Source organism: Penaeus monodon, chromosome 23, assembly GCF_015228065.2.
Source record: "Penaeus monodon isolate SGIC_2016 chromosome 23, NSTDA_Pmon_1, whole genome shotgun sequence".
Taxonomy (NCBI): Eukaryota; Metazoa; Arthropoda; class Malacostraca; order Decapoda; family Penaeidae; genus Penaeus; species Penaeus monodon.
In genome coordinates this window covers 16851682-16852302 of record NC_051408.1, presented here as the reverse complement: position 1 = coordinate 16852302, position 621 = coordinate 16851682, and positions in this window count along the sequence as shown.

Here is a 621-nt window from a genome sequence, read left to right as displayed (position 1 = left end):
GAAAGGGGAAAAAAGGGGGGGGGGGGGGGGAAAAAAAAAAAATTTGTTTATATAAAGAAAAAAGGGGGGGGTTTAGAAATATTAAGGATTAAAAAAAAATTTTTAAAAATAAAAAAAAAAAAAGGGGGGGAAAAAAAAAAAAAATATATAAAAAATTTAAAAAAAAGAAAGAAAAAAATAAAAAAAATAAACAAAAAAAAAATTTTAAAAAATTTTTTCAAAAAAAAAAAAAAAAAAATTAAAAATTTTAATAAAAAAGAAAAAAAAATTTTTTGGGAATTTTTTTTTAAATATATTTTAATAAAGGGGAAAAAGTAAAAATATTTTGGGGGGAAAAAAAAAAAAAAACTTTTTTATAAAAAAAAAAATAAATTAAAAAAAAAAAATTAAATTAAAAAGGAAAAAAAAAAACTTTTTAAATAAAAAAAAAAAAAAAATTTTTTAAAAAAAAATTTAAATATTAATAAAAAGGAAAAATTTTTTTATCATAGAAAAAAATAAAGAATAAATTGATTTAAAAAAATTTTTTAAAAAAAAATTTTAAAATTAAAAATTTTTTTTTTGGGGGAAAAAATTTTTTTTTTAAAAAAAAAATTTTTTTTTTAAAAACCGGGGGGGGGG